General features: G+C 47.2%; 1 protein-coding gene across 4 annotated transcripts in view; it reads left to right on the top strand.

Moving 5' to 3' along the window:
- The window catches only part of TSHZ2 (teashirt zinc finger homeobox 2), a 419203-nt gene that overhangs the window by 133778 nt on the left and 263783 nt on the right, over window positions 1-21642 (top strand). Inside the window, exon 1 of one of the 4 annotated variants that reach the window (XM_014464641.2) lies at window positions 15598-15710. The exons of the other annotated variants lie outside the window; for them this stretch is intronic. The gene's annotated coding sequence lies outside the window, so the exon portion shown is untranslated. Of the gene's footprint in view, window positions 1-15597; window positions 15711-21642 lie in introns of those variants that run through there. 4 annotated transcript variants of the gene reach the window in all.

Raw genomic sequence — 21642 nt, forward strand, 5'->3', positions numbered from 1 at the left:
AAAGGAAACAACCAAACACACTGTGTGAGGCAGAGGGCAGCAGGAGGAAGGGCCACTGGGAAGGGTGGGGACGCTGGCGCTGAGACCTGCTGGGGGACAAGGACTGACCTGTCCTTGAGGGCCACCTACATGCCCACCTGGTGCTCAGTTCTCTGCATCATTCTCTCATTGAATCCCACGTCAACACTGTGAAGGAGAGAATACGTATCACAGCTTCACAAATGACAAGGAAGAAAGTGAGGCTGAGAGAGGCAAAACTAACTTGCCCACTGTCATGAGACAGAGACGAGATGCAAACCCTGCCCTGCCAGTCCCTGAGCCTCACAGGGAGCCAGGCCAGCAGGCGGCCTCGTGGTGAAGGATCAAGGCGATTGGAGAAGGAGACTTTCCACTAAGGTTGCTGTTCTTTCATTTGCAAATGGGTGTTATTTCCATGCCATGTTCTGGCTGGTCCCCTGGCTTCACTCCTGAGACTTGTGGCTGGTAACCCAGGTATCGGATTGCATCTTGGGTCTGATCGGTAAGTGACCCTGAAGAAAGGGGACATTTCACAGATAAGGTCAAATAGCTGAGTCATCTTCCCCAGCCAGATAAGGGAGGGGGATAGGGACGTAGAACTTAAGGAAAATGCATCCTTCTGTTGATGACATTGTCTCAATTCCAGTTAGGATGCATTTCCCATAGCTGGGATCTTATGAGCTCACCTGTGCTGACTATTAGGAAAGCAGGATAATTTTAGCATCAACCAGCCACTCACAACCCCACTTCTGCTTGGGGTATTGGTTTCCTTATTTGTCTCCTGATCGATATTCACTTTGTCCACCAGCACCATGGGAGTTCATGTTTATTATTATTGTTCTTTCTTTGTTTTGTTCACATTTTAAGATAGTAGTTTGCTACAAAATGTTGGTGTGTATGTATTAATATACCTTACTTGGTTACTAAAGAAATGCAATTGCCCAGCTTGTGTGGCTCAGTGGTTGAGCATCGACCTATGAACCAGATCATGGTTCGAATCCTGGTCAGGGCACATTCCCAGGTTGCAGGCTTGATCCCCCATGAGGGGCATGCAGGAAGCAGCTGGTCAATGATTCTCTCTCTTCATTGATACTTCTATCTCTCTCCCTCTTCCTTTCTCTCTGAAATCAATAAGAAATATTTTTTTAAAAAAGAAATGCAATTTAAACCCAAAGTACCATCATCATTATTATTACTATTATTTTGGCTATCAAATCATTAATGTATCTTTATGTTAATATCTAGTATTGGGGAGTTCAAGAGAAATGAGCCTGAGCAATTCATGTCCTACAGGAGGAATTGAATTGGTCGGACCCTCTGGAGAGCATTTTGGTAACATAGCAAATGCCTTTGAAGCGACCGTGGCCTGTGACATGGTAATTCCATTTCTAGGAATTTAGTAGGATGTCCACTAAAGATAGTGCCGAGTGTCCTAAAGGAAACAGCCAAACACACGGCACTTAGGTCGAGGGTAACGAGGAAGAAGGGGCTGCTTCTTCCAGGGAAGTATTTGTAATGTAGGAAACACTTAGAAACAAGTGCAATGTCCAATAATAAGGGGTTGGTTCTGTTTTTTAATGGTAAAACGGCACAGTGGATGAACACCCACTATTAAAAATCCATGCTCATAAAGCAAAGAGTTCCCAATACAGTAAGCAGGGTGAACAAAAGGCAGATTATAAAGTCGTGTGCACAACATGGTTCTATAATATACTATACCCACTTCCAGCTAGAGCATATCTATAGATAGATGTAGCTACAGATAAGAGTGATAAAGGTGATATACTATGTAATATTGCATTTGCATATGATTTATTATAGGTGTTTTCTCTTTATATTTTTCTATCACTTCCACATTTTCTACATGGAACGTGATGTATTGTTATAATTGGGGGAAAATACATGGGATGAATGGAGGTCAGTATTTCAGTTCAGACTTTGCCGTCATTAGACCCAGTGCAGCTCTGTGGTTCTGCTGGCACCTTCGAGGCCCCTGGCCCCTGTGAGGTGGCCCAGTCCCCACCCCCAGCTCTGGCTCCCGAGTCCTGCCTGCCTTTTGCTTTTCAGCACAAATCCCTGATCTGACTCACCCGGTCCCCTCGATTTGTTGCTACCAACCCCGTGTCAACAGTAGCAGAAAGTTCTGTGCCGACTTTATGTTATATCTGTCTTCGAAGGGAAGCCAACCTAAGGCCTTCTTCATTTTTCCAGACGTGGCTTCCTGTTTCTCCTTGACTCCCATGAGGGAAAGGGAGCCGCAGCAAAAGGAGAGAGAGGAGAGTTTAGCTCTGTGTCATCGGTAGTGGCTTCTTCGTGTGTTTACTTTTAATTGTGGTCGTTAATTTCTGAACCCGGATGCTGGGGATTTAAGGCCATGGAAGCCTCGGGAAGTGGCCATGTGCCTTGGGTGTGAACGATGTCTCAATAAAGCTGAAAGAAAAAGGAAAGTTATGGGGCAGAGGAGAGGCAGAGCCAGAAGTTACTTTTTCCTTTTCTTCGTAAGTCACAGGGGTGACTGATGTCAGGGGGATTTACACGTTGAAGAGCAGTGTGGTTAGTAGAGAGGATCTCAGATTCTGGACCCTGGTTTGGACCCGGGCCCCGCCCTCTCCGGCTTTGTTGCCTGGCACAGAGCCTGTGATTTTCCAACTAAAACTTGCTCGAGGCAGCCAGACCCCCAAGTTCTAACCCCAGCTCAGCTGCGTGACTTTGGGCAAGTCACCCAAACTCTCTGAGCCCCCAGTCTGTGCAGGCAAAGTGAGGAAATACGCTCCTTGCAGGATAAGCAGTCGTGAGCCCCTAGCCCTGACTATAGACAAGCTGCCTACGCAGGGACTAGTAATATCCCTCTCGATCACAAGGATTTTGTTCTATTTATGCATCTTGCAAATCGAGAGAGAAAAAAAACACAGAGGTGAGAGAAAGGAAAAGATAAACCAGATTCACATCAGACGGAGACCTGGACACGGAGGCTTGTTCATGTTTTGCTTTTTGTGAAACGCAAGATAGTCACCAGGACATCTGTGTAGGCATGTGTGTGCCCCCTCCATATGAGATTACGTGTTTTAGGACAATAAATCAGTGAAAGAAAAGTAATAAATAATGCATGCTGGAAATGTGATCATGTTTATTAAGAAGCAACAGCCTTGTCATCTTCATTTTCTTCTTCAGTGATTCTCCCCTCAGAGGGTTTGCTCTTCAGGGACTCCGGCAATTTAGCTGGAGGCCATTCTCTGACTCTTGTTTGCAAAAATACCTGCTTTGCAAAACTAAGTTAAAAGCTGAGCAGCGGCCTCTGATGAGTCTCCCATCAATCCCATCCCCTCATTAGAGGCGGCTTCCGGCCGGGGAAGTTGGGAGCCTTGCAGCCGAGCTTCACATCTGCATAGCCTGTGCTTTCCCACTCTCTATTCTGCCTCCAGTCCTTCCGTGTGACTTTTTAAAGAAATCTCTTTAGGTTTCTGGGCTTTGGAAAAGAATAGGGGGAAAATATGAAAACATTACCTTTCTTTTTCGTAGTCATTTGCAGCTGCTAAAGCAACATGTTGACGTTAGTGCATAGTGATGCCCAAGGACTTTAATTGGGGTTGCATTTTCATCTGCTACTCTTCACCCATTTGCACTGAATGACTCTTTAAAAAAAGGAGGCACACTAGCACCCTCCATCTTCCTGGGGCTGCAGGTGAGCTTGGGAAACGGGCAGAGATGAAGAGAGAAAGCAGAGATGAAAGAGGAGGCAGAGAGAGGGAGAGGGACTGAGGATAAAGAAGTAGTGGAGGTGCCTGTGGCTGTTGGGAGCCGCCTGGCATGAGCGGGAGGCACCCTGGACGGACGTGCTCTCTGGCCTAGTGTGCCCTCCGACCGGGGGCCATTGTCCTGCTGTGCTCATGACTTTGTGCTCGTGGCAAACCCTTCTCTTGCCTGTCTGGCTGTGTGTCCTGCATCCTGAGAGAGGACTCTATCCTTTGGGAAAGGCACTGGGCTAGGTGGGTTTATATGTCTCTGAAATCCAGGTGACGTACATCAGTGCTTCCTACCTCTGAGTGGTTTTGTTGCTATCCTTAAGTAAAGAAATCCCGCTCCTTAAAAAGGAGTCCTTCTCTATCTCTCTCTATTCTCTCTACTTTTGCATACTCTCTCTATTCCTCTCGGTTGTCTGTCTCTATTCTCCTTCTTAGTGCCGTATCCTCACCACAGGACCTGCCTTGCCCTGCTTCAGGTGTATCTTCATCACGTGCCACGCCCGGTGTGACTTTAATCCACTAAATAGCAAATTCCTTGTGTACAGAATCCATATTTCATGTGTCCTGATATACAATATTTACCAGGATTTATCCCTGAAATTCATTTTAACTTTAGTTTTTGACTCATTGTTTTTCTCATCCTTCCTCTCTTATTCTCTTTTCACTTTCTTTCCACCTTTCATTGTGTGTGTGCCTCTCTCTTGCCCTTTCGCCTTCCTTCCTCCCCCTGCCCCTGCTAGCAGCGTTTGGTTATGGTACAAAAGCACAATCCCTGGTTTTATGCCATTTGTTGGGCTGCTTTCCTGGCCCTTCACTTCCCTCCAGGGTGTGAGTCCGGCCCCAGAATCCCTAGACCAGCGCCCGTCCTCTGGGGCTGAGATTCCATGTCTCACCTTCTTCCAACTGGACTTCACCTGCCTCTGCCCTGACCACCCTCATTGCAGACTTCGACGTGACCCCCATTTGTTTCTCAACGTGGCCCTTTCAGCCAGAAGCTCTGAACTGCTGCCTCCTTGCCTTTGATGTGTCTCCATTTCCTGTAATTAATCTCCTGTCCCCACAGCTCAGCGGCTACATGGACAGCCATGAGGATAATGCCCAGTTAGAGCCAGCCCATTTCTCCCCAGCTGGCATCTGTTCTTCATGGGCTACCCTTTGGTAGACACAGCCCGGCCCCTGGGCTTGCATGTGGTGCAGCATTCAGAAAACACCACGCTGACTTCTGTGCAAAGCCAGACCGGCGACGAGCAAGGCGACGCCAGCAGGCGAGGATGCACACCCTGAACACAGGGCTCAGATGGGCAGCTCTATTACACAACAGGGTCTTTACATTGTCACTTCTGTCGAGTTCTGTGTCCATCCTGTGCTCTGAGGAAAACCAATAGCAATCAACTGAATAGCTAGCCGTCCCAATGAATCTTACCACATTGCCAAATATAGCATCGGGGAAATGGCCCTAACTCCGCAGGCTCTGTATCTGTGCCAGTGACACTCTGCATTCTTGATTTATCCTTATCAACATTCCTGACACGGACTGCGGGCGTTTTCAGGACCAAAAGGTCTGTTTAGCCGAACCCTGTGACTCCCAGAACAAATAGATTTGGACAGTCTGTCCTCATAAGATCTTTTATAAGAATGTTGTCCTTGCATTCTTTGATAGACTTGTTTCTTTTTTTCTTAAAAAATTAGGCCACAGATCTCATGAGCAAGTCCTTGATATTCTCTGGAGGCACACACCCCCGTGAAAGCACTTTGAGAAATGAACCACATTCTACTCATATAAAATGGCCCCGGATGAGCCTCAGTTTTCTTGCCTGTAAAGTGGGCGTGGCTGAGCAGGCCAGGCTCGATGTGAACACTGAGTAGTGACATGCAAAGCAGTGTTCTTGGGCCCTGGGACATGCTAACGATGAACAGTGTGCTGGTCTCATCGCCACACGGCTGGTGGGGCATATTATTACCTTTTCTCTGACGTGTCCACAGGAGTGCTGGGGTGGATTAGCCAAGTAATAGCGAACCGTGCTGCGATATTACCTGGGAAGGTTTTGTACCAAAGAGAACAGCATTTGTCTGTTTTTTCTGACACTGCAGAATCTCGTGCTCTTTTTACCTACAGCACCACGTGACTCATAAAGCTTCTCTGGCCATTTGAGAGCCTACAAACCCACATTTCCAGTTGGGCATTTCCAAAGGGGAGAGCTCGTTCGTGTACCTCAGGTGGGTAGCTGGTCTGACTGTCTCTTCCGGAGGAATTGCATCCTCTCCACGTTCCTCCGAGACCCGCTCTTCGCACTCAGTGCCACCGCGGGCCAGGCTCACCGTTCTAGCCACAGAGCCATCCCTGCCCTGTGCGTGTGCATATGTGCATAATTTTACATCAACAAGATCCTGATATAGACGCTGCTGTTATGTTTTAGTTGTTTGTCTTTTCCTTTGTTTTTATGCTCAACTCTCCCGTTCCTGGTTCCACCCCAGGCTCCCTTACCTACCCCTCCCCCATCCCATAATCCAAATCAACAACCTGGAGGGACCCACTCCAGGCTCTTGTAATGTGTACTGTGGTATTTACACTCTTTCTCTCTCTCAGGTACACACACACACACACACACACACACACACACACATACACACACGAGTGGTGACATTGTGGGAGATTGTGTGTGTGTGTGTGTGTGTGTGTTTGGTCTGTGCGTGTGAAATGGAATGCATCTTCTAAGAAGAAAAATTTTATATTTGTGTTTGGATGCTTTTATTTACTTTTTAAATTATCATATGGTAAAATTGACTTTTTCTGGTGGTGTACAATTCTGTGAATTTTAAATCATGGATAGATGCATATTATGACCACAGAAACTAGCATCAGGATCAGCTGCATCACTTGAAAAAACTCCCCTCCTCCCCTCTGTAGTCACACTCCTCCCCTTCCTGTCATCCTCCACCATAGATTTGTCTTTTTGATCATGTCTATCGATGGAGCCCTCGGTGAGGAACCTGTTGGGACCGGCTTCTTTCACGCCCCACAATGCCTTCCTGGTCCTGCTGTGTTTTGCCTGCGTCTTGTCAATCAGTGCTGAGCAGTGTTGCCTTGCGTGGAGGGATGGCAATCCCTGTGTCCTTTCTCCCGAGAGCAAAGACTTCCCTGGGGCTCACTCAGTAGGTTTGCTTTAGGATTCCAATCCCAGTACCTCAGGTTTCGGGAGAGAGCTCGTATCAGTGCATGAATTTACCAAATTAAAATATTGAGAAAATCGAAGGCTGGGCAAGCTCGTCCTTCCAGAACTTAAAATTCACCTGAGCCTGAGCAGCAGATGGACCATGGAGAGCAACAAAAACAACAAAAGCCCTCCCGCCATTCACTGGCTGCTTCCTCCACACTGGGCACTGTGTGGGCACTTCCCATCCCATAGTTATGAACCCCCGAAACCCCTCACACCGGCGGTCCTAGCCCTGATTGAAGGAGCAGGACCCTGAAGCTCCTCTTCAGGGGGAGCCCGAAGCAGGTGGCTGCCCTGAGGTCTCCACAGCTGCCTCCTCCCTGACCTCTCTCCCAGACCCAAACCCCCAGCTTGTGCTGCTCTTGGCTTTAGAGTTTCAGGTCTCTTTTCACTCAGCCCTTTAGGTAAACTGGATATCATAGTTTCCTTTCAATCCTTTAAGTGATGCAAATTGCTTTACCCAAAGAAAGGCATCCCATTACACCCATTACCTGAAAAAAAATCTACTGAGAAAGAAGTAGATGAAAACGATGTTTGAATTTTTCCCCCCTAATTTTTCTTCCTTGCTGATTAGAATGACTGCTGAGGTTTTTCTCTCTTTCTTTCTCGTTGAGTGAAGATGCTCAGTTGTTATGTACAGAACAAAATGAAGGGGGAACTGATTAGCATAGTGGAGATTATTTAGGGGGGAGGGGCATGTGGGGGTGCTTTCCCATTGTTGTGGCCCCACACCACCATGGGTGTGATGTGTGTGTGACGATGGGACCTGGGGCTCCTACAACTATAAATGCATGAGGTGAAACCATCCCCTACTGTAATTCCCCACTGTGGCTACCGTGTGGTGGTTATTTGTTTGCCTTTATCATTGATAACATTCCATCGCTAAAAACCAAAGAATCAGATTCACAACATGCAGGGAAACTGGCCCGCAAAGAGTGCTCTTCCATTAGCCATGTGGCACCCACAGCTGGGCAGACAGACAGATGCAGAATCATGGGGTTTTCTTTCTTTCTTTCTTTCTTTCTTTCTTTCTTTCTTTCTTTCTTTCTTTCTTTCTTTCTTTCTTTCTTTCTTTCTTATCCTAAACACTGTGTGTGGAGTGAACAGTCTTCCCCAGAAGGATCTTGCTGGCTCTGTCACCGCACCGAGAATGCAGCCCCAGAGCTTACATAACTGTGTGTGCATTGGAGAGCTGGAGACTAGCTTCTGGGGAAAACTGTGGACATGGAGTCATTATAACAGTTGTTAGCAACTGTCCCTCCATGAAGGAGCCTATGTAGCCCATGCCAACCACCCTCACCCCTACCAGCTACTCTGCCACGGAGTCCTGCCTGGCCTACGTCTGAATGGCTCTCTGACGGGTCCCTCTCTGCCCCCACCGCTGCTTCATCCAGGCCTCGCCACCTTTCTGGTGTGTTGATGCCATGGCCTCCTAGCTGGTCTCTAATCCATTCTTCTCATTGGCAACAGAAGTATCTTCACAAAGCACAGCTCTGCCTGGTCCTGTATTTCTTAAAATACTGTGGGTTCAGACTTCCAGACAACGTTTCCGGAAATGTCGTGGGTGTTGATTTGGGGGAAATATACAAATAGATAAATTTTTTTTGAATAGTAACGGATTTATTTTCAGGCATATCTTATATCTGATTTTCCATTCATGATATTGACTTTATAAGCCTCCTTTTAAAATAAATTTAATAAAGTGTGTTTCTTAAGCGGGATGCTTAACAAACAGCTGGCCCTAAACCAGTGACCAGCTGTGACAAAATCTGTGAAAGTGGTTTGCAGACTGAAGTTTGGAAAACACTGGCAGAGATACGAAGTCCAAACTCCTTTGCCCATCATGAAAGACTCTTTGCAACTGGTTCCCTCAAGATAGCAAATAGCAGCCTTAATGTCTCCCCTCACCGCACCAGCTTGCTTCAGCAAGAACTTCCCCCTCACTTCTAGTCACATCAAAATATTGTTCCTCTTGTCGGGATTGTATTTTTCTACCTGGTGGACTTCTATACAACCTTCAAAACCCAGTTCACATGTGCCCATCTCTGTGAACTCTTCTCTGAGTTCCTTGGGTAAAATGCACTAGGCCTCTGTGCTCCTACCCTCAGCTGCTTTCCACACTCAATATTCTGACTATTTCAGTAGGTGTTTTCTTTTGCCCTCAGAACCCATGTACCCCACAAGCTGTGCCTAAACCTTTACTCTGTGTCTCCACTGGCCCGCGGTGGGCATAGTACCTAGAAAAGGGCTCCACTGTTGAACAGGTGAAGAGAGAAATAACTGAGTACCTGGAGGCAGATTCTTTCTTCACGGGAGGGTGCCTGCGGGAGAGGGGGTCTTACACACAGCGCATCTGGGGGAGAAAGGCATCGCAGTGCACATTCTCAGACTCAGTGGGACCCAGGAAGTTGCTCTGACAGTGCTGCTCCAGCTCCTACTGCAGCCTCTTTTCTCCTTTAAATCACCCTTAGCAAATGGTGGTGCAGTGCCCAGATGCCTCCCCATGACACTCACATGACTCGGGTTACGTTGGACTTGACGTACGTTGTTTTGTGGTTACATCGCCATCTCCCATTTATTTATTCAAAATAAAAAGTTCCGTCGTTTCGACGTATGGACATATGTGTTTTATGTTTTTTATTATTTATTTGCCACAAGTAAAGGTCAGAATTGTTATCTTTCTTTTAATTTTTTTTTTTACTGTTTCACTTCATTACGTATTGCTGTGTATGTGCTCCATGTGAGTGACGTAGGTGCTTATGTAGGTGGGTTCCGACTTACAGCGAAAATCGGGTTACGTCGTTCCGTAGGAACGGATCTCTGACATAACCCGAGGACCTACTGTATAATGGCTTTGCTCCACCTCCCCTCCCCGCAGACTGCCGCTTCCCCAGCACAGAGACGGGTCTATGTTGTCTAATGCAGTACCCAGCCCTAGGACAGGGCCTGGCCCCGAGCAGTACCTGGTGTTTCTTCAATAAATGGTGTCTGTATATTCCATCTACTGGCCGACAGACTGTCTCAATTTGTCCTTTCAGATGGAGATTGTGAATGAGAGAAAGCAGGCTGCCTGCCTCCAGGGGCAGCCCCTCCAGGCAGGGCCTTTCAAACATGCCCCCCCTCTGTTTGCTCAGCCCTGTGGTGGTGGCACCATTTGCCAGTCTGCAGTCTTTTCCTTCACTCCCTGCATTGCACTGTCCCAGTGGTTCTCAACCTTGGCTGCACATTAGAATCACCTGGGAATCTTTTTAAAATCCTGATTTCTGGGACTCATCCTCTGGAAATTCTGTTTCTTTGTTACTAATGATGAGGCCCAGAAATCAGGATTTTAACAAGATTCCCAGGTGATTCTAATGTGCAGCCAGGGTTGAGAACCACTGCACTGTCCACTCAACCCAAATCAGTCTGATTCTGTGCACCTGGCCAGCATTTTGCTTTCAGTTGTACCTGAACATAATGGTCAAAAGGCGGTCTGCAATGTCAGACAAAGGGCATAGCAAAGTGGGGGGCATGTGAGGGAGCCTCAAAAACGCTATTATAATTGATCATCAGTTATCTTTACACTGACATTCCAAATGACGACATGTGTCATGTGCAGAACACGGGCCTCTTTCTCTGGTTGCTTTGATAATTTTATGTCCAACCCTTAACCCACTTGACTATTTCTTGTGATTCACACTAAACCCTACCTATTGGCTATAGATGCCCTCAGGAGTTGTTGGTGATTTGGTGGTTCTGTTGTTGTGGCTATAGTTGTTTTTTGCATTTTTTTCTCAGCATTTTATCCTTATAGGACCCTTGCTACAAAAAGTATCTACTGTCATGCTTTGGATTTTCACACAAGTGGGTACATTTGACTTGGCCATTTTTCAGCCTAGTTGGATCGCAGGGTTCTGAGTTATTCATTCATTTGTTCCTTCATTCATTCAGTCAATATTTACTGAGTCGCCTGATTGTGCATGGCCCTGCTCAGACGTGACAGGAGCCAGGTCTGGACAGGGCCACGCCAGGTGTGCTCTAGGCTCCGGGACACTGACAGACAGACAGAAACAGCTCTTCCTCATAAAGAGTTGATTCAGGTGGAAAGACAGACAAAGATAAGGGGAAATATACAAGCACATACATATATGGTATAATATACCATAGACGATGCTATATTACAATATCTTAATAATAGATTACAATATGAGTTTTATGAAGAAAACCAAAGGTAAAGAGTGGCTTTGACCTCAGCCACCAAGTCAGGGGCTTCCTGGTTTAACTCCTCATTCTGACATCCAGCTGCACTTCCGGCTTCGCCAAGCACCCAGCTAGTCCTGTCTCCCCTCACAACCCAAACTAGCTTCCCTCTGCACTTTTCCAGCCACATCAACCCCTGAGCATCTGCTGTGGGTGGCCCTGACCGTGCTGGGTACAGAGGGCCTTGGGGGCAGAGATGCTTGGAAGTCTGGGCCTGAGGAGGGGGTGAGCTGAGAGGGGGGTATGGAACCCTGGCCCCTCAGGATCTTTTCTAAATCCCCTCTTTGCCATGTGTAACTGTGAGTGATGAGGTCTTATCTCTCTGCACGTCTTATCAAAGGCACGTTTCAGCCAAAGAGAAGTGCCCAGAGCTTCCCCAGGCCCCGTGGAGACGGCATTTAGCACCACGTCCTACGTGAAGTGGGTGGTGTGGAAGTACCTGTGAGCACGCGTTTGGGACCCTCCGAAGTTACCCGTCATGGGGGTCAGGGACCTCATTACACTGGGGAGGATAGCGCAGTGAACCTTGTGGGTGCCTCCCAGGTCCCGTGTGGGCGGGAGGCCTGCGGCTCCCAGCAGACAGCGGGTGAGGTCCTCTGGTGGGTCTGGCCAGCATCCAGCCTCGCTCGGCCCGGCCGGTCAGCCTGACAAAGGCCGGGAACCCGGGGCATCTGGGGCCTCCCGTGCCCTCCTCATTAGGTGTTAGGTGGTGCTCTAGCGGCAGCCTGAGTCGTCGGCATGTGCCTCCTCCCACCCGTGATCCCTCCGTGTTAATGTGCACTTAATGAGAAAGTCTTGTCTTGCTTGTAAATCCTGTAGCCGGCATTCAATTTATTGACAGATGTTTGCTTGGATCTCTTTAAAATTACTTCATAAATCTTCCGGGATAAAAGGCCTCAAGTTTGGTTATTAAGACAAGGCCCTGTTGACAGTTTCATATTTAATTGTTTAGAAGTCAGCTCTCAGGGCCTCCTGGGTGCGCTGTGGGGCACCCACTGAGGGCACCACCCACTGAGGGCACCACCAAGGGCACCACCAATCCCACCCATTGAAGGGCACCGAGGGGCACGGCCCTGGCCTGCTTGCCACACCTCTCAGGGCCCTCGCTGCTGAAGTGTGTCTACTGCCCCTTGTAGTCCCGCCAGTTAACTTCCCGGTGACCTCGCCATGCTCTGCACTTATTCATTTAGCGTATCGGTGTCAACGTGACGAAGTGTTTCTGCTGATAGGAGCTGGGGCCAGCAGGGCACACGCCTCCATCACCAGGAGGGAGTGCTGAAGGGCCGGCACTGAGGGCACCCCGCCCAGCTGCACACCCAGCTCCAGTTCCATCTCAGGGAGCAAACCTGAATGGGACGGGATGGGGAGGGGGGAGTCCTGCTTGGAAGTTTTGAGACCACACTGGTCTTTGGTGGCCTTTTTGATGTTGTCTCCGAATCCATTCCTTTTTTTTTCTGTTGCCAGTGGTAGAAAACTTACCTCTAAGTGGCTTAAGGCAAAAGAAACAGGAGTGGAAAGGTGGTTAATTGGCTGGTGCATTGAATTGCACATGCAGGCTATCCTCAGGCTGGTTTGGTCCAAGTGATAAAATAATAAGCCTTGCACTCTCTTTCCAGGGTTTGCCTTCCCCTGTGTTAGGGTCGCCCTCAGAATTCCCAGTATTCCCTTGGGGGCCCCAGAGGCTCCCAAGCACTTCCAGATCCAAGAGAAAAGAATGCCATCTTCTTCTCAAATAAATGCCCAGAGGGAAAAGGGCTTATTAGGTCTCATTGGGCCTAATCAGGTCACATGGCCACTCTCTAACCAATCACTGTGGTCAGAGGTAGGCTGTGTTCTGATTGGCTGGGTCTGAGTCACATGGCAAGCCCCACCTAAAGCCTAGAAATTAACACCAAGGAGGAGGATGCACTAGAGCTAAAGTGAGGTTTTGTTGCCTAAAGAAAGAGGGTAGAGCCAGGCAGCGTGAAAGCAAACGTTCAAATGTCCCCATCGCGCTCCCAACAGCACCCTGCCTTGCGTAATGCTTTCATTTCATTCTGAAGGGTTGTCATACATCGGCAGCCTCTGTGCCAGCCGCGGTGGTGACCTACCCCCTTGGAGAAGGCATCCAACAGATTAAAACTCAGAAAGCCCTAGAGAGGCCAGGCCTTTGAGAAGTTCTCTAAAGCCAGCCACAAGCCAGTGATGGTAACAGGATGGAAAACAGAGCCGCTCCACTTAGTACGATCACAAATCAGTGCTTTTGCTTGTAAGATGATAATGAGCGTTTGCGCCAAAAATAGAGTGTTTTTTGCTTACTTGCTGGTGTCTTGTCACATCGCATTGCTTGAGTTGTGTCAGATCGCATTGGGTAAGGTCGCCTCCATCGGCTGGCGTGACCCACTGCTTTGTAGCACAAGACAACTGTTTGGGATCGCTTCTCCCCAATCCAGTGTTTTGCGTAAGTGCTGTTTACCAGATGAGGCATTTGTGAATGTTATTAGAATTGAAAACACACCTACCATTTACGCCAGAATGTATTAAGGGCCTCTGGGTAGGACGGTACACAAAATGCTTCCTCACCACCCCTGAGAGGCCTCGACGGGGCCAACTGCCTCACCAGAACCCCCCACGTTTACCTGATATTCCCAGTTTCCCACTCAGAAACGTCTGCAGAGTTTAGGCTGGCTGCTGGGTAATAGTTTCTGTGTGACCAACTGTCCTTGCCCCTGAGAACATGTTCTTCACAGAAATCATTGTGATAATCTGGATTTAGAGTTATGCGTAATGTTAACAGCTAACCATGCAGTTACTAGATGCCAGCGACTGTTCTCATCCCTTTATTTTCTTAAGTCCTTCAGCCCTACAATGGCCCTGGTATCCTGGGCAGGCACAGAAAGATCAAGTAACTGGCCTAATGACCCATAATTCATGGAGCTGAGATTTGAACCCACAAGAACTGGCTTCCAAACTGTGCTCCAAATATGATGCTGCGCTGTGTTGCCCAGACTGTGAGGTTATACGGATAAATACATCGACTCAAGATTTGTGGTACTAAATGGTAGTAAGTGCATAAACGACGAGTTAGATATTGCATATGTAATATTATATTTATAACACAAGGTGTGTCAATATATAATATTATTGTACATGATCATATATTGTATAACACATTTTATATGGGAAATGTAACTTACATACATTATAAGGGTTTTTAAACAATGAGAGAAAAAACAATGGCAAACTTAAATTTTGTTAAAACAATAACATGAAGTTGGGAGAAAAGTAATTTCACAGGCATGCATGTGACTGGGAGGGAAGGTTGGGGCCTGAGCCTGCTGATAGACAAAGCCCAAAGGGGAGAGAGGGGAGAGAGCGAAGAGTTCCCGTGTTGGTGACATCCCAGGGTACACAGCCTCATGCCTGGGCTCCCGCCGAGTCTGACCAGGGCGTGGTGGAGGCAGAGGTGGCCAGAGCTTCGGTTGCTGATGGGGAGTGGAGAAGTGAGGAGGAAGGGACAGACATCAATAAAGAATGAGTAAGCCAGCCAGTTTCCCCTGGGGCAGCGCGAGCTGGATGCTGCTGGGGTGTGTGGGAGCCAGTGTAGCACACGGGCCTCAGCGTTGTCCCAAAGGAGAGGAAGGGTGCTGGGATGGTCCCCCCAAACCTCCATCTGCCAGGGCTCCAGGGCCTCTTCCTGGCACATTCCTCTCCCGCATTTTCAGCTCGGCCTCTGTGCGAGGCAGACAGGCTCCCACCTCGGGACAATCGCCCTCAGCCGGAGAAGCACAGGCGTTCCCAGTAGGCACGCTTGGTGGGGAGGGGTGCTTGCCCAGGAGATGTAGACGGGCCTCGTCATCAGAGTCTACTGTCAGTAATGGCTGCACTGCCTCCTGGGCTGTTGGGGTGATTGAAGGAGCTAATGAGCATGTGCACTTGGAGTACTGTCTGGTTTCAGCAAACGCTTAACAGCTGGGCGAAAGCATATGGGCTCACACAACTCGCAGAGTGCAGGAGGAGATCTGCAAGCTGCAGGAAAGGTGGGTCCGGGTGCTCACGTGCATTGGGCTGAGCGAGAGCACGTGAGCGTGCCAGGCCTGTGCCAACGGGCCCGGAGTGTGGAGTTCCGCCAGATGGCGAAGACCATGTCATCTCTGTGTCCCGTTTCAAATCTGGCATGTGAAGCAGATCCATTCCCAGACACTCCAAATGGACTCCAATGATCAGTCAAGGCGGGGGCGGGCGGGGGGCGGGGGCGGGCGGGGGCGGCGGAGTGAGTCAGGGCACTTTGGCGTCATGTAACTAAATCCTCCGGTTGTGTGATGGACGGTTCCATTTCTCTGAGGGCTGTTTTGGCATTGTGTAGACACAGCCTAAATTGGTGCCCACACCTCCCACTAATCATGCTCTGAGAGAGAGACCGCGGCGTTATTGAGATCCCCGAGCAGCACTTTGGCGCGCGCACTATCCCACGGTATCAGGAGATGAAGGAGGCCTTGGAAATGAGCTTTCGAGCGTGAGTAATGACCTTCCGGATGTGGTGCAGGGATTGTCTTTTGAAACTGGTATATCTTGATGGATGATTGAAAAGCTGCTGTCTTTGGTATAGTTTTCGCGGTTTTATATTTGGGGATGTGTAATAAATAAATGTGTAATTGCCCTCAACATGATGCAAGACCAGGAGGTGAGGATGAGACAGAAAAGTCCTATAGCAGCATAAAATTTTATTAGGATTCCCATTGATAGGCAAGGCAGTGTTGTGTGAACAAAGAATGCTCTGTCTTAAGTTGACCAAGATAGAATCAACACAATGAAGATCAAATTCCACCAGCTGGCCTGTGGGGAGGCGGGGGGAGGGGGGAGGAGAAGGGGAGAAGGGGATAGGCGCTCTCATTTTTAACATCCTGGTGAGCGTGGTGTTGGTACCTATATTGATAACGGTAATGACAACCTACTTCGTTTACCTTGTATTCCCGTGGATACGGTTGGGTGAGGCATTTGCGGAGCTTTACCTAACTGATTTGATGGAAGTGGCTACATTTCACGATGGACTCTAATTCTTCTTAATTCATTTGGGATCTTCTTCTTAGAGGTTGTTTTCCATTTTTATTCTTTGAGATCACCACTCCGCTTAATATATACATACTATATATGTAGCATATACGTATGTTTATATATATAATTTTTTCTTATTATTTTTAATTCAATTTTATTTTTCTTAACAAATCCTTACTGTTGAAAGTATTACATATGTCCCTTTTTCCCCCCATTGCCCTCTCCCCCTCCCCCTATCCCCCCTCACCCTACCCAAGTCTTCACCACCCACTGTCTGTGTCCTTGGATTATGCATATACGCGTATGAGTTCATTGGTTGATCTCTTCCCCCCTCCACTCTCCCCTGCCTTCCCTCTGAGGTTTGACAGTATGTTCTGTATATATAATTTTAATCTTCCATGATGATTCCCATTATTGGCCTTCTACATTGATAAATCTGTCTTCCAAATTAATTTTGATCTCTGTGGGTCACAGTTGATGGGGGAAAACCTTGTGTATGGTGTCTAGAAACTGGGCTCAGCTTTCTTTTCACCCCATGTTTCATTGGGTGAGTCAAAGAATGTTTTTGGTGTCGCTGTATGATTTTTGTTAGAATTTAGATTTGTACATTAACAACTTTTGTGCAATCGTCTACATAGAAGGCATGGACACAAGAGTGTAAGTTTAGTCCTACCTTCTTTATTCCAATTTAGAACCTTAAATGTTCACAGAGGTTGAATAACACAGTTTAATAGATGGCAATGATCAAATTTTTAATAATATATTTGGAAAAGAAAAGATGTTTTTAGTTGTTAGTTACCATCCCCTACTAGTATTATTGTGATTTGTCTGAAACTAAGATTTCTTTCTTTGTTTTAAAACCTGCTATGGTCTGTCCGTAATATGTTCCATCACATCTATGCGGGGGACACGCACAAAAGAAACTGCGCTCCGTGTCCTACAGCGAGACTTCATTTTTGTTAAATGGAGGCATTTGCACTTACCTGGTAAATACAGATGTCTTCTTGGGAAAGTCTCTAAATTCCTATAGCTTATATTTCCTGTCACACGATTTAGCATTTAATTACCTACCAACTCCAACTCCTCCCCACCAATCCCATGAGTGTTGTCTTCTTTGGAGGTTTGACTTCAAACTTCCAGAACAGTGGTTCTCAGTGGGGGACAGTTTTGTTTCCGGGCGACACTCAGCATCATCTGGGAACAGTTTTTATTGTCACAAGGAAGCGATGTGGGGAGGGGATGCTACCAGCAGCCAGTGAGCAGAGGCCTGGGAGGCTGCTAACACCCTATAGTTCACAGGACGCCCACAGCAGGGAATTACCGGGCCCAAACAGATAATTATCAGGCCCGAACAGTAAGTGGCTAGATCCCTCCCACGCAAGATTTCACGAACTCGTCACTGAGTTGAGAAATCTTGCGTGGAAAGGATCTAGCCACTTACTGTTCAGTTTTCTGTTTGGGATCTAGTGCAGACCTGACACCCAGTAGGTGCTCTGTTTAGGATCTACTGCAGACCTGATACCCAGTAGATGCTCAGATTTCATTTACGAAGAGACTGGGTTTGCCTTGAAAATCAGCCTTGAAAATCAGCGCCCCAAGTAGATGGCAAGACAGGTTTTTCAATAGGAACAACAACAACAAAAAGGTGTTTTGGTTTCCTTTAATTCAATATGCATGGCTCTCGAGGGAGCAAGGAGAAGGGAGTGTGGTACAAAATAGGAAAAAATAAAGAGAAAGAAGCCACTCCTTGCCGTCGACATCAAAAGGCACCGCTGTTCATCGCTGGGGACAATCTTTGTGTGGAGGGAGGGGTGGGAGAGCGATCTTATCGCTTTCCTCTGGGGGCGGTGTAAAACGAGGTGGTTTAGGCTCCACAAACACATCTTGACTCGCTTTTTTCTGAGGCTCCAGGAGAAAAATAGAATTCTCCCAGCGCAGACTGATCCTTCCCTCCGCCTATCAGGGGAGTGGGTGAGAATCCGGCTGAAATCCACACCCCACGAGGGAGTAAGCAGTGCCCCCCAATCCGTGGCCTTGTGCGCCAGCTCCGCCGTTCCTTCTCCTTGTTCTCATCTCACACGCTTTTTCCCGAAGCTCAAACTTTTCCAGGCGCTCAGCCTGTCTCTCTGGCGAGGTCTTTGGAGCGGGCCCCTGACAATGTCCTGGTCAGCTCTTTTAGGGTTTTTTTTTTCCCCGAAAAAAAAAAAGTTGATTTCCTGTTCTGGTGGGCCATACATCACTGACGTCCCCCGTCTGTGCTCCTTGTCTGTGACAGAATGAGAGGTGTCATTTATCACTGGGGCTCGCGGAAGCTGTGGGAAGAGGGATTGAAATTTTTTTTCTGGAAGGCCTCAGTGTCTACCGGCTGCCAGATCATTAAAACGGGGGCTTTCCAAAGAAAGCTGTGTGTGATGTGATTGCACTTCCTGTCAAGGACAGGCTAAAAGAGAGAGGAAACATCAAAAGGGAGCGAGAGAAGGAGGGAGAGGGAGAGAGAAGTTTCTGCCAGGGGCATTTCAAGTCCTGGAGCTGCGAGTGCAGGCTGGGCTGCGGTTCGGCTTGAGTATGTGCTATGTGCATGCTAAATAAGTCCTTCAGAGCTTCCACATGGCGCGCGGTGCCAGCGAGGAAACCGAAACAGGAAACCTCTTGAACAACATTTCCTCGCATCGCACATTATGTAGGGCACGGAGACAGACTTGTTCTGTGCGGGGCACGGCTCGCAGCACAATCGCCGAAGAGCTGAGGCAGGAAAACCGATTGGAACAAAAGCAGAGGCTCCCAATAAATCACGAGGCGAAGCTGAGGCCTCCTGGCAGGCGCCTTCTCCAAAGAGACATTTACAGCATCCTGTTTGCAGAAGCGCTCTCGGAAGATGCCCAAGAATATCTTCTTACAGCGCCTCTCCCCTTGGCATGGAGTCTGCCACCAAATGGATCTCCGGGGATCAGAGAATAGACTCCTGCTTATCATTTCTTTGCAATGGGAAGTGGCCTCCCTCTACTCCCCGAATTCCCAAAGCCACAAAAAGAAGCCAACATTTACATGGCCCTGACTTTTACTGATAGACTCGCTTGAATCTTCACCGCAGTCCTAGGAGAAGGGCACTCCTGTCTTGAAGATGGTGGTGCCGTGGAAGCACAGAGAGGTTCAGGAACTTGGCCCAGGTTGCACAGTGCTTGGCAAAGCTGGGATTCTAATCCGGGGAGTTGGGTTCTGGAGTCAGTGCTCTTAGCCTGTGATTGGGAGGGTGAGGGATGGACATGGCGAGGAGGCCCTGTGAGTTTTGAAACCTCTGGATTGCCGATGTAGATGTCATGTTCATTTAGGACAGCGGTTCTCAACCTGTGGGTCACGACCCCTTTGGGGGTCAAATGACCCTTTCACAGGGGTCGCCTAAGACAATCGGAAAACACATATATAATTACATATTGTTTTTGTGATTAATCACTAGGCTTTAATTATGTTCAATTTGTAACAATGAAATTGGGGGTCACCACAACATGAGGAACTGTATGAAAGGGTCGCGGCATTAGGAAGGTTGAGAACCACTGATTTAGGACGTTAACTAGGAAGCGATGACCCAAAGCCTGGGTCAGCAACCTGCAGCCGTGGTCAAAGCCAGCCCGCAGCCTGCATCTCCGGTCTTGTATAGCCAGTGAAGTAAGAGTAATTCTTATATATTTTAAATGGTTAAAATTTTTTGTGGAAATTTGTTTTCCTGTTAAATAAGCACCTGCACAATATTCTTGATTTGGCCTCCTGTCCTATAAATCCTAAAATATTTACTGGCTGACCCCTTACAGCAGTGGTTCTCAACCTTCCTAATGCCGCGACCCTTTAATACAGTTCCTCATGTTGTGGTGACCCCCAACCACAAAATTATTTTCGTTGCTACTTCATAACTGTAATTTTGCTACTGTTATGAATCGTAATGTAAATATCTGATATGCAGAATGTATTTTCATTGTTACAAATTGAACATAATTAAAGCATAGTGATTAATCACAAAAACAATATGTAATTATATACGTGTTTTCTGATGGTTTTTGGCCACCCCTGTGAAAGGGTCGTTCGACCCCCAAAGGGGTCGCGACCCACAGGTTGAGAACTGCTGCCTTACAGGAAAGTCTGCTGACATCTGCCCTCTGTAAACTCAGCTACTGAAAAAAATGAAAGCATTAGTCGGTGTGGCTCAGTTGATGACCAAAAAGTCACCAGTTTGATTCCCGATCAGGGCACATGGCCAGGTTTCAGGTTCCTTCCCCATTGGGGTGTGTGGGGGAGGCAACCTATCAATGTTTCTCTCTCACATCGATGTTTCTCTCTCTTATAGGTCTCTCTTTCTCTCTCTCTTTTCCTATCTCTTTCTCTCTCTCTCATAAATAAAAACATCTTTTTTTAAATAATAATAAATTTTAAAAGAGAAGAAACAAAAAGAAAGAGGGAGAGGGGGAGGAAAAGAAAGATAAGATAAGAAGAGGACCTCATTTAAAAGCGAATAATAAAACGAAGATTTTCATCAATGGAGTTTGAGCCACAGACACACACACTGACGTTGGACTGGCTCGTGTGTGCTTATGTGGGAAGGCCATCCTTTCAAAAGAAGTTTTCCTTGACTGCTTCTCCACAAAGCCTGCTGCTTGGAGAGACAAATTAGCTATTAGGTAATCTACTTAATTGACAAGTGACTTAACTAATTACCCTAACATGCTTATTAAATGTTACCTTTCCCATTCTCAACACATTGTTGGAGCATCAATTTATTTAAGGCTTTATCATATCACTCTCTCCTGACAGCACCCTCCTATTAAAACCGAAGGAGCATGGGGTGTGCTTTTTCTATCATTATTTCTCTCCCTCTGTGGTTAGTGTCAAAAGAGAGAATTAGGAGCGGAATGTGTGAGGAGCCCACCCCATTCAGTGTCGATGGCCAATTACACTGGCGCATGGTCACGCAGATGAATCAAGAATGGACTAAAGATGGAAATAATGCGTGTTATCAAGCCTCAGCCAATGGGTAAAACAAAAGCTGAGGGAAAACCTAATATGACTTTCGACTGTAACCTGTCATAGCTGGGAGGGCTGGTGTCTTTATGTATATGCATCAGCAGGTCCCACATCTTCGGGGCAGGAGCATTTTGTATTTCATAACTTTTCAGAATTTAAAAAGAGAACATGTTACATACGCCATACTAGTATACTTCATAACACTCCGAGCGAAGTCAGGAATGGCATTCTATATTTAAAAATACAAATAATCCTTCAATGAAACATTAATATTTACTAGGTGAGATATTTTTTAAAGTTTTAAAAAGTTTCAAATAAGTTCAGGTCTGATTTTTCTGCTAAATGAATTATGGGAAAAACAAAGTTTGGTTTTTAGAGATTTT

The sequence above is a fragment of the Myotis lucifugus genome, unplaced genomic scaffold, assembly GCF_000147115.1.
Source record: "Myotis lucifugus unplaced genomic scaffold, Myoluc2.0 scaffold_258, whole genome shotgun sequence".
Taxonomy (NCBI): Eukaryota; Metazoa; Chordata; class Mammalia; order Chiroptera; family Vespertilionidae; genus Myotis; species Myotis lucifugus.